We start from the raw sequence: 12702 nt of genomic DNA on the forward strand, positions 1-12702 counted from the left end.
AAGGAAGCATATTTATGCAGATAGATTTGGAAGTGAACAGAACAAATCATTCAGAAGTTTGGCTGCACTGCCTCAGGTTTGGCCTTCCTTGTGACGTAAACAATAAACTCAATGTTGCTATTGAATCAGATTCCTAAAACTTACTGATTGCACAGGTGCCACTCTAACAGCATTTTCTCGCAGCTTATACAAAATATATCTTCATCTTATTTCTTGTGAACTTGGAGTAGCTGAAGCTCTGTATCACTCAGTGGCAAATGAAGGCTACAGCACAGAACTCAGAATTATTTACAGTGAAAGCCAACGAACAGCTCAAATTCTTCTGTTGTTTGCACTGAAGTAATCCTAAAGTAACTTGATTTCTAGAACAAAATTGAGTTTTGATTGAATTTTGTTTGAAATACTTCAGGAGTTGTGTTAACAATTAACTGTAAAAGAGTGAAATAGTCTTTTTCCCCCTTGTGGGCTAAGCTATACTCTTCCAAGGAGGAAGCACTAACCTTTTTATGAACTATAGCATTCCTGAGGAGATATATCTATCCTGTTTTGCTCTTCTCACTTGCTGATCAGCAAGTGTTTCTATCAACTTAGGATCTCTAGAACATGTTGCTGTGGGCTGGGAAATCCCAAACTACCAAGACTGAAAAGGATTAATGTATTTTTACCCTTTGTAAAACCTGATCTCAGCTCTCTTACCAAGATGGTGGTGTAAGAAAAGCAGAAGCTCATCCTGGCCACAAAGTGTCTGGGATCTCATAATCACAGAATAAATTTTCTCTGTATAAAGAAAATAACAGAAACCTGATGGTTAGTGCTGTTTCTAAAACAAAGGGGTTTGTAATCTATCAGCAGTCTTTCTGACTCTAACTGAACAGGTTTAATCAGCTCTCTGTTGGCTACAAGAGGTTGTCACATTTACACACTTGCTCCCTAATTTCACCAAATTAAGCCAGGTGCTTTTTCCTTTGGTTATGATTGTAAAAACAGTGGGTATCTAGTGCCCTATACAGCAAGACAGGCGGAATTCTTTGATTGAATAGCTGCCAAAGAATTTAAGAAAAAAATGTTGTCAATATTTAAGAACAGCCCATACAACTTCTTTACTAAAAAATGAAATGTACTTGAAGTATATTAAAGGCAATTATTCACCTCTGTAAACCAGGTGAAAGCACTGGTACCGTCTGGTTAAAATCCCTACTGGATTTTGATTCCAAATCTACTCTAGAAAAACAACTACTCTGGTTTATTAGATCAGTTTGTGAGGTGTATAAATAAGCATCCTTGATAGAATGATAAAGTTCTGACAGTCTGCAATAGCCTGGGGAGACTATTCAATATGTCATTGTGCTAAGGAAGTGCTGTACTTTTGTTTAATGCTTTAATACAGTGATATTGACAGGACCAAGAGAGCCTAAGGTAAATAAATATTGTCTCCTTTTTGAGAAAGCTGTTTATTTCATGGTATCTTCATCCTTAATAAATGCTTAGACTCACTTTATGAATTACAGTTTTATCACAAAATAAGGATTATTTTAGTCATTTCAGTGAAATACACCATGACACCTCCAGGCAGGTAAAAAGCTGTTCAGGCATTGTTGAGTCAGGCAACAACAAGCAGCTGTAGAACATCTGCATGTTAGGTTTGAAGACCAGAGCCTTACATAATCTTTAGATATCCAAAGAACAGGATAAACCAAGAAATGATGATTTATCTACCTGGCAGATTTTTCTGTATTATTTCTTTATTTGTCTACATGGGAAACTAATAAAAGCAGAAAATAATTTCAAATCAAGCAGAATAAAGCTGTTCTACTTCACATCCTCAGTTTTTAGCAGATATTATCATTTCACAGAACAGGCTGTTACTTTTTTTTTATATTTAGTGTTACATGTCTTTCAAGATCACATACTGAGCAACAATATAATATAAATTAATACACTCAGCAAGAGATGAAAGAAAACAAAAATAATGAAGAGACAACATAGTGTAATACTTGTTATAAAACAAAGAGTTTGTGAGATCAGAGGGATAAAAAAAAAATCAGTGTAACTAAAGGTTTAGGTGAGATTTGGGGTCAGACTCTACCTCTCCTTTGATTGTTTTTTCTCAACAGACCTGCAGCCCCAGCATATAATGTGTGCTTAAGACAAGGCACCTGTATAATTGGAGATGTCCTACCCTCCCCTGGCTCCCTGTCCATAGTGAGCCTCTGTGTCTTAGCTCAGACATTAACTCCCCCGATAAACTCTGATTAAATATGGAGCATCTTAATGGACTACTGCATATACTAATGTCATCTTTATTGCATAGCATATAAAAATACAAACTGAAATAGCTAAACTATATGTAGGAAATAGTATTAAATATTGTAGTATATTAAAACCATTAAGAATTTCATGCAGGAAATCTCAAAAAATTGCACAACAAAATTGCACATAGCTCTTTCTCCTCCTACTCCAGCAAAGTAAGAGGAAATATCACAGCCATATTTGCATATACAAATCTGCTTTTGAATTCTCAACCCTGACTCTTCAAGTCAAGCTTAACTGGTATCTTGAACTGGGAGTAGAGTTTCTAAATTAACTGTTATTACTTTTGTCTGTACTCCTTCACTGTTTATCCCCAAGGCACCATGGCAGTTCGTAGTTGACCACCAGGGGACAAGGCAGAAAGCTGTTAAAACAGAAGCATTTGTTAGAAACAAGGGTAGAGGGTCTCCTGCTGCTGCTGTGGTAATAGAGAAAACCAAAAATGTGACTGCAACACAGACCAAGAAAAAGTTCTGCAGAGACTGTGAGTTAATAGTGCTCATATCATTTCTGTCTCCATTGCTTCTCTGTCAGACGGACCAATGCAAGACCAAAACACCACTTTGGTACAGATCTTTATAGATACTTAATATCCCTTCACCTTGTCTCATCTATGTCTACTCACAGCAAGCACAAAGCTCCTGATTTCTGTTCCTTCTTGGCCATGAGGTGGGCTTAGCAATACACCTCTGCAAAATGTTCTCATTTTCACCACATTATCTAATGTGTGCTGTACCAGCATTATTCCCTTTCCATGTTTTACATCACAAATTATGTCAGAATAATAATGAATCAAATCAAAACACAGAATGACAGTGTTTACCTGATGTGAACATGCTCTGAGAGTGAAATTAGACTTGCTAAAATGCACATGCATAAAACTCTCATCTTTTATATACATCATCCAGTGTTCTCAAAAATATATAAGTACATATTATGAACAAAGTAGTTCAGCACAAAATGAAACTATGCTATGCCTGCTACAAGTTCAATGTGCAACAAAAATTAGCTTTTACATGTTGTGGGAACACCTCTTGCATCATAGTTTAAGACTCATGGATTTTTCCTATTTTTTCACATCCTTCCTCATCAAGCTTTTCTCAATGGTTTTCTCACAACTGTTAACAGAAATCCAAATTTTCCAATTATCTGTGAGTTTTGCTCAATGTACTGACATGGAGATACATGAGCATGACTGTGTATAGTAAGCATGTCCTGACATGCTTAGCTATGGCCATCTTCCTAAGCGATGTTTTCTTAAAACCTTGCTATTTTCATCCATTTCTTCCCTTGTGAAACAAGGTCATTTTAAGCACATTACCTGTCAAGTTTCAGTCATTGCTATGTAAACATGTATTTGTCTTCTTACGGTTGCTCAAATGAGTGGTAAATTGAGTCAGGTAGAATTGAGATCCTAGCACTTTCTAAAAATTACAATTAGACTGATAAGAATTTAATGATCTTGCAATCTACTGATGAAAACTCTCATTTAAGTTACAGTCTTGTTAACTTTTCTTTCTTCACTCTAGTGAAAGCCAAACATATAAATGGGGGGAAGGAAATGAAATTACAAATTATACAGAAATAGGTTTAAATGGTAATCATCAGTACTTCAGTTAAATACCCCCAAACAATCATTCAGAATGTTTTTGATGCTAACATCTTTAATCATTTTGCACATCCAGAATAGATTCTATGACATTTTGACTTCAGTATTCAGTTAAAAACAGCAACAAGCCAAAGAAAACAAACAAAAAAAAGTGTTTCAGTAAATATTATCATAAAATATTGATTTGAATTTAAACAAAAAAATAAGCAACCTGACTGGCAATCAAAACATTAAGAAAAAACACTGTAAACTTTATCTTATTTCATCCTGCAATTCTTCTCACTAATGTTTGTTTATAGCAATAAAAATAAGTATTACAATATCCAAGATAAGAACTCTTTAGGATGATTAAATAAACCTTGTGTTATTTTATCTTTAGAAAGAGATCAGACTTGCAAAGAAATACTCATTAGAAATTTGAAAACCATGTTATGCTACACTTGCATTTAGTAAGGTAACAATTTACATTTATGCAGTACCTTTTATCCCAAAGCAATTTACAATTTACAGCCAGAGATTATCACTTCATCTCCAGTGGAACTCAGCAACTGTGAAGTGTTGCTCTGTACAAATTCTGGTACGTAACAATAAATATAAGGTTTCAGTTGAATAACTGTGACTCTTATATTTATGCTTCCAATTAAATCAAACAAAAATATTAAATTATTTTTCTGAAGTTGCATTGCCCTTTTTACCTACCATCCACTTGCAAAACGAGAAACAGGTTCTACAAAAAGCAGAAAAACATTTGCCTTTTAAAGAGTGTCTAAAATACAGCAATATTGCTGGTGCAGCAAGGATTCTGAAAGTGCCATCTAAGATATGGGTAGAACTTCTTCCTGAACTGCTTCTTATGAACAGTGTTTAGGAGTAGCTTGGGATCAGAAACAACATTTAGAAATACCTCTGATGTTCAGATATGTCAATATAGACATTTAAGGGAAAAAAATAAAGATATACAAAGCATTCAAAATGTAACAAGTTCAATTTTATCCACTAGAATAATCATCTTACCTTAAAACAGGTTATATACTTCTATTTTCTGTGAATTTACTCTCCAGAATGCACACTTTCACCTTGCAGCTTGTAGCAACAAGGATGAATAATTGCTCCTTTAAAAGACAAAGAAACAAAACAAAACAAAAAGCATTGAAAGCAAGAAGTTATATGACTAAAAACACATTGGTTTTAGGGTAAAAACACTGTCTAGCTTGCTCTAAGGTTAAACAAAATCAATTTTGGTGTTCCAAGAAAATTTGGCATGAGCATAAGTATGACTGAAATTCAGGCTTTCCTGTATAGAAAAACAAGGACATGAATGAAAAGGACAGAAAGTATAAAACACTGATAAATATGAAAACACCTTCTTGTCCAATCAGCATGTGGAACCACCTGACATGAGATATGTCAAAACATATATCAAAACATGAAGAACAAAACTTAAAATTTCAGACACCAGTGGATCATTTCATCCTCAGCACACAAGACAAAGTCCTTCAAGAAATAAACGCCCAACATTGGGATGTAACATCTGGACCTGACCATGCCATGACACATTTAAATTGCCTAACACAACTCTATGTAAACTTCCATAAAATATTAAGCAATTTTTAGAATTTGTAGTCTCCTTTGGAGACTATGACCACAGAAGGGAAAGAAGAGTTCACAAAAACCTACATAAAAAGTCCATTCCAGTTCCAGGATCAGGTTCTGATTCTTGCCCCAGGGCCTCCAGAGGGCTGTGGTTCAGCTGACCTTCTATCAGACCCTACCAGAGTGAGGAGGAGGAAGACACTGCAACAAGAGGCAGCTCTCTAAGAACCTGTTGGTGACAGAACCAGACAGATCACTGACCTGATTGATTTCATTTCACAGGATACACAAAAGTCCTACAAGAAGTGGCCATATTGTCATTTCTATGTTTTAAATTAATAGAAAGAACAAGGAAAGCACTAATTGATCATCTGCTATGAAAAGATTTGGAGAAATACTTAAAGCAGCAACATGAATACCCTGTCAGAATAAATTATAAAACATGCATTTCTATATATATCTCAGAGTGAATACTTCATGCAGTCTGACAAGGCCATTTTGAATTGATCACACCCAGTTCTTCTCGGACACTCATGCATAAACACTTGCTACAACAATATTAATGAGCAATGACATAAGGAATTTTGTTTTAACCAAACAGACTCCATCTGAACAGTTCCATGCTTAAACCCATAAACTCCTTCCCCACCTCCCTTAGGCAAATGAGGGTTTTTGCTTTAAAGGTGAAAAAATTGATCATATAGACGTGATTTCATACACTTTTTTCAGCAAACCCTTCCAACAGAAGTGCAGTATAATAAACAGAAACATAACTAGGCTACAGTGGAGCCGTGTTCCTCCTCACAGAATGTATTCACATCCCCCCTCATTCTACATCAGGCTAGTTATTTGCAGACTTTGAAAGAAGTAAAAATACTTCAGAGTCTTAGCAAACCAACCCAGACAGACAAATCTCTCACGGTTTTAATTTAATTTCATTTTCTCTGCAACTGTCACTTTCTGACCTCAGCCAATCTTTTCTAAAGACTGTATCCTACTACATGGGTTTAGAACAAAATGAAACAAAAAAGCAGAAGGTTAAAGTAAAAGATCTTAGTGATTTCTAAGAGATTAATGGTTTGCACCAGGTCCTAAACATCTGAATATTGAAATAATATTATTTTGGTTGCATCTATTCAGTAATCTGAAGGGTCAAGTGACTTCTCAATACATTTTTTTATGCTGCTCTCCTCCTAGCTTTCACTCAGAGAACAAAATCACAGAGCATATCACGGGAGCTATAGAAGCATGTTACAAATTGTGAGTCCCTATCCACACTACATCTTTGTGTGTCAGTAAAAAATCACATGGAAATTTCAGGAGACAGTATGTGTAACATAAGAAGATCAATTATCTGCCACCTGGCTTGTGGTTGGAAAGTTAAAAATATTCCTGCTCTAATTTATGCCAAAATTTGTGGAGTGCAGAAGGTATTCCAGGAAAATGTGATCCAGGATGTCATTATCCCTAAGACCAAGCATCATAAGCAGCAGATAACTGTCACTGGTGTTGTCTGTCTTCTGAAGCACCAGAGTACAACCTGTACTTGAAGTTTGATGTTTCTATCAATCAAGAATGGAAACTTCTTCCTTTTTCCCTCATTTTTTTCTTTCCCCCATAAAAGAAAATTCTTATTACCACTTCAGAACAATAGTTTGACTAACACTGACATTCCTTAGTGGACCCCATTTAGCACAGAAACTGCTTATTTCTGCTAGAATTTGTGGAGCAGCATTATATTGATTCTTTTATCATCATTTTTCTCCCTTGACATGAACACCAGTGCATACAATATGAAAGTTAGTCTCTGCACACACTGTTCTGCAGACTCTGTGGCATCCTGATGAGCTCAAACACCTTCCTTAAAGAAGTTTAAACTAAAGGTGACAGAAGGCTGGATCTTTAATTCTTCTTATTGCATGGAGAAATATAAATAGGCCCCACCAACATGCCCTTGCACCCATCAGCCTTCCCTTTGGTGCTCCCTGCACAAGTGTCCCTGTGTTCCACATGGACAAGTGTCCATGCATTTGCACAGTGCTCTTGGTGGCCATTCCCTCTGCTTTCTGGCCTGTGCAGCTCAAGCCACCCCCAAAGCGCTGCAATGCCACAGCTCCTCCCAGCTCCTCAGTCAGTGTATAAAATACAAATACCTGGGGAGAAGCTGCCACACCTGTTGGGAATGTGAAGGATGCCAGACTCCAGCAGATGGAAACCAAAGCTGTTGCTCAGTGTGGGGACACCGCAGATCCCACATGGCCCTCTCCATTTTTAAATTATACATTTCCCACAGAGAACTGTATCAGGATTTCTGAACCAGCTAAGAGACCATTAACAGCCTGAATGCAAACACTTTCAGAAAGAGCTGAGCTAAACCCAGAACTTATCCTACAAAATCTGCTTGACTACTTGCATGAAATTAAAGGTCTTTAAAAAGTAACCATTCATGTAATGTCTTGTACTTGCTTAATCAGATAATAAGCAAACAAAAATGGTCTATTATGTAAATATCCTTCTCTTGAATATGACAAGGTGCTTTTCCTTTGCATATTACACCACCAAGTGGCCTAATGCTCTTATTTTTTGTTCAATGTGCTTCCTCTAGAGACACCACTACACAAAACAAAATTTAATTGAAAAAGGTGAATTGCTACCTAAACAAAAAACAAACCAAAAAACAACCAACTGGAGTATCATTAAGACATTCAGTTAGACACTTGTTTTAAGCTTTGTCCTATTATAGCTTGGAAGTGCAAATTTAATACAAGTACAAATTTCATCATCCTTTTTCCTCTTACAACAATTTAAATCTTACTAGGAAAAGGTTTCTTTCCACATTATTTGGGTAATACAAATATCTAATGGAGCATTATGATGTGCCTGCTATGAGCACAGGCATTTTCAGATATTTTATTCAATTTAAAACACAACAAAAGTAATTAAAATACATACTCAGGGAAAACAAATGTTTAGGAGTTTAACTAAAGTCTGGCTAAGTGTGTGAATCAAGGAAGTTCAGAACTGGCTTGTAGTACTTTAACTGAACAAGCAAATCTTGCATGTATCTGATATGAGCAGGACTACACATATGAGTGAGGGCAATGGGAACAGGCTTAGAATCATGAATAAATATAATTTGGTCACATCACAAAAATTCTTAGGTAGGACCCGTCAGTTCAACCTAGAGTTCAAACTTTTCATCCTCAATTTCAATGCCTAGTCTCATGCTGCTACCAGATGGTGTGGTTTTGTCTGGAAATCTACTCCATATTTTGACCAATATATATATATATATATATACACACATATAATCTACTGGCCTCTACCAGTAAGTCCCCAAGGACTGCTGCAATTGCTAAGACAGGCTTCAGTTCCAACTTGCTTGCTGTTCAGGTTTCTCCCTTCGTTTACTCCAAATCCTCCATTTGACTAGGGAAAAGCAGGGATGATGGATAAATCCCATTTGTCCATCAATCTCCTCTCATGAGGATCCAGCTGAATCCTGTTTAATTTTCCCAACCTGTGCAGCAATAGCAGCCAAGAACCAAGGTCATAAATGTTTAAATTTCATGCAATTTCATGCATGTCTAGCAAAAATTTTGCTATTTTAGCTCAGAGGTGTGCAACAAGGTATTTCTTCAGGTTCAGAAAATCACTTCAAAAGAGAATTATTAAAAGAGGTGCCAGCAGGATTTGGGCAAGGTCACAGGAAACATATTTACAAAACACAGACTTGTACAAATATAAACATGCACAGATCCTAGAGCATGATCCATATGAGCGCTCTAAGGACAATAATAATATAATCATCCCTATGACTGAATTACAACCTGATTACAAAGTTTATTACAGTCATAAGGTTCTTGGGGTAGAAACAGATAATTGCCTATTTTCATGAGTAAATGAATTAGACATTTCAGTGCTAAACTGAAAAAAGAGAAAATGCATCATAATGATGAAACTGTCTACTTAAATTAAGGGAAAAAACTTGATCTGTCAGAGTGGATTTTGTCAGGACATGGAAAATGACAATGACCCTTTAATGCTCAGATATCAAGAAAATAGTCATATTGATCACATTTTCAGCTAATGAGTAACTGATTTAAAATTCATATTAATAATTCAATCAATAAAATATTGACTATGTTCTTTACTTCAGCCATATGTGTTCAGGTATTTTTAGAAAGGTGTGTTGGGGTAAAATACTGGTTTAAACTGAATGCCTGTCACAAAAACCATATTCCAGTGTTTCCATGTGTCACAGACAACAAACCAAACCTGCTTATGAAAACTCCCAGTGACTGTAGCATCCCAGGTTTCTACATTCTTGTGCATTCACAGGCACCTGCTTCCAAAGCCTTTGGCACACTCTCCTCCTGTGCCTTGCAGCAGCCTCTGCACCTTTCTGCTGTTATCAGGATCTACCTCTTCCTCCTGAAGCAGGGATTAAAGAAACAAGGTTTCACTAAGTTTTTTCATATCTCTGTTAACATATTAAATCATAATGCCTATGCTGTACACCCACTGAGCAAAGACAAGCCCAAACATGACCCTGCTTATTGCATCATTCTTTTTTCATCTGGGGGAAAAAAACCAAACCAAACCAAACCAAACCAAAAGGCAAATTTAAATAATTACAAATATTTGATGTCTAGCTAAATGAATATATACTAATATGAACTTATGCTTTCCCTGGGTCTCAATAAAAGTTCTCTATGAGCTGGAAAAGGTATATGTGAAAACACTTGGACATCTTGGAAGTGTTGAAGGCTAGACTGGATGGAGCTCTGAGTAACCTGGTCTACTGAAAGGTGTCCCTGTCTGTGGCAGAGGGGCTGGAACTAGGGGTTTGTCTTTAAGGTCCTTTCCAGCCCAAACCATTCATGACTCAATGATCTATTTTCCAACATTTCCTCTGTAGTGGCTGACAGTGATAACACACATCAGTCTCTCACTCTTAAATGCTAGTTGCTTTAGATATTTGACACAGATTAAGAAAATGACCCACAGAAAACATGCAATAAATTGAAACTATTAATTCTTCACATTTAACCAACAAGAATGAGACACAACTGTCTTTCTAATATCAAACACTGACAGCTCTTCATAGGCTTACAAATGGTGTTTCAGACACTATGCCCAGCTAGGGTATGAGGGGTTTGGAGGGGGAAGAAATACTGATCTTCTAATGGGAAAGCAGAGCTTTCCAGGATGGTAACGTCAGTGTGTATTCTAGGTGTGTGTGAGGACTAACTCTTCAGAAGTATCCTTTTCTGACCCAGAGGATGCTATTGAAGGACACATCTAGCATCTCTCAGTACTGGCCATATCTCACATTACTTGCTTGTGTGTAATTCTCTGAGATTTTATTAAATTCAGGACAAGATTAGTCAGGAAATTTCAGAATAACAATTGAACAAACAATCTTACCATATGTCATTTAAAAGAAAAAACCTTAGAATGTCTGCCAATCTTGTGGGAACAGAGGATATAGCAACATTTTTTTCATTCTATAAAACATGTCCTTTAAATATTTACTAGCCTTGTATTTTCTACATGTGGCCACATCCCAAGCAAAAGCCCTCTACCTCTCACTAAAGTATGCTTAAGAACATTCACTGCATATGTAATAAGAGTTTTAAAGGATCCAGATGTGAATTAGAAAAACAACTGTGTCCATTATAACTGAATTTAAAACCACTGGAGTAAGATCAAGCAGGAAAGCTGTGGTTTATTCCAGAGCACCACCCACACAATTCTCTGAGTAGGATACCAAATGACAGTAATGTAACCAGCAAAATACAAAACAAAGCTGTCACATGTGATTACACTCCCAGTGACTGAATGGACAACGGGCAAGAGATTTTCTTGATCTTCAACAAGCTCTCAAAATAAACCTTGTATCACTGTACAGCCATACATATCATAAATTTCTAATTAACAACTTTTTTTTTCTTTTTGGCTATAAAACATCACATATGATTCAACAAACTTGAGGAATACTTACAGGAATATTGTGTGGGAATAAATTAAAACTTCTCTTTTGAAATAGAAATAGTTTATTTTTGCACTCCAAACTTCAGAGAAGTGAAATTTCAAGATGCATTATTGAAGAGGCCTTGGCAGAAAATAATACCTATACAGTGCTGTTGAAACAGCAATGACTGCAGCTTAAGCAATAGCAACAAATACACTATGAACTTTGAAAGACTACAATCAGAGTTGCATTTAATTTTGAAAACCAGCCACTTGCTTTGGGAGCACTCCCAGGCAAGGCAAATGGGCAACTTCTAAAATTTCTAGGGGTCAGAATTTCTAAGTTATTTATGACCCATAATGGACAATAGATATATTTTCCTTAGAGTTTTAACCTGATCATAAAGTATTTGCTTTCAAAAGTAGTGAGCAAATTTAGGCACTCAATCAGCAAGGCTGAGCCTGTCCCAACCTGAGCAGGACAGGCACAACCATCACTGCTGTTTGCCAGGGATGGCCCAGGACAGACATGTCCCTTGGGTGGGTACGGACTACACATGCCTCTGCCAACTGCTCCTCGGGTAGATACATCCTCTGCTCTTCTCACTGGTACAGATTTAGGCACAGGTTCTCAAATCCAGGAACAGCAAGCCTTTGTCCTGGATTGAGGGTCTGTGGTGAGCTGGAGTTCTTGCCTGATGTGCCCGGCCAGCAGCAGCCAGGTCGTAGCTACATCCCAGGCAAGAAGCCGCCAAACCTCGCAGGCCTCTTGGCATCCAGTAAAGTGCAGAGTAAACTCTTCCGTCAGGACGGGCTGCCACGGCACCCCTCCTGCTGCTGTCACCTTCGGCCCCCGGCACACACGGTCATGGCAGGGGACATTCTGTGGCACCGGGTTCTGTGAACACTGCAGGACTCAGGGTGAGTACTCGGGCGGGGGAGCCACCGCCCCTGAGGGTGTTTAAGGACAGATCGGATGTGGCACTCGGTGGCAGGGTCTGGTTGACACGGCAAGGATCGGTGACAGGTGCGACTCGATGGCCGCAGAGCTCTTTTCCAGCCTCAATGGTTCTGTGCCCCCGTGAATCCCGGCTTAGTCTCTGAAACGCTGCATTGCCCCGGGTTCCCAAGGGTGGAATAAGAGGGGCAGAGATGCGGGCACAGCCCGCCTCAGGCCGGGAGTAAGGGCCACCGCCGGGAGACCAGCGAGGAGC

This window comes from Pseudopodoces humilis, chromosome 14 (assembly GCF_049639895.1).
Source record: "Pseudopodoces humilis isolate 2021_Gansu_Grassland_sample_001 chromosome 14, ASM4963989v1, whole genome shotgun sequence".
Lineage (NCBI taxonomy): Eukaryota > Metazoa > Chordata > Aves > Passeriformes > Paridae > Pseudopodoces > Pseudopodoces humilis.